Here is a 665-nt window from a genome sequence, read left to right as displayed (position 1 = left end):
ACTTTTGACATTTTTGGCCTTTGGAACAGAGTATGTTGCTAACAGGCCCAAGGACATTTTGACTTTTAGCCAAGAAACTGGCTACACTTCTTTTTTTTAACTTTTAATAACTACACAATTAGAAGAAGCATTTCATTACAGCTTTAACATATTCAGTAACACGCTCTAAAGCAATAGTGCATCTTTCACAAGTGGCCGTAAGTTTCTAGGTTCACAGTTGAATTAATACAGTTATACAATAGTGAACTCAGTATAAGCCCTGTAAGACATAAAATTGAATGAGTTTTTAACTTTTAAAAAACACCCCCATTTCATTTTAGAATACATTGTTCCTTGCAGAAAGACTCATTGTTTTTGCTACTAAGACTGAGATGTTGGGGCATGCATCTCTAATCTGTATGTATCTAGTTATAATCAGTTGCACTTGGATCCTTGGCACCTGTGTAGAAACTGGCTACATTTCTTTGGGGTCTTTTTACCCTAACTGCCTAGCCAGTTCCTACCTCCTTATCACACCCTCTGAAGGGGTTACCCAAATTGCCAATCGAGAATAGGGATGCAGACCGCTCTGGCTTCTTCCATGCTGAACAGGGACACAGGGTGAGGCAATTGGGGTACCCCTTCAGTGGGTCTATCTAAAAGACTCCCAAATTGCATAACTCTTG

Source organism: Nannospalax galili, unplaced genomic scaffold, assembly GCF_000622305.1.
Source record: "Nannospalax galili isolate Female #2095 unplaced genomic scaffold, S.galili_v1.0 scaffold104, whole genome shotgun sequence".
NCBI classification, from domain to species: Eukaryota; Metazoa; Chordata; class Mammalia; order Rodentia; family Spalacidae; genus Nannospalax; species Nannospalax galili.
This window is presented reverse-complemented; position numbering follows the sequence as displayed.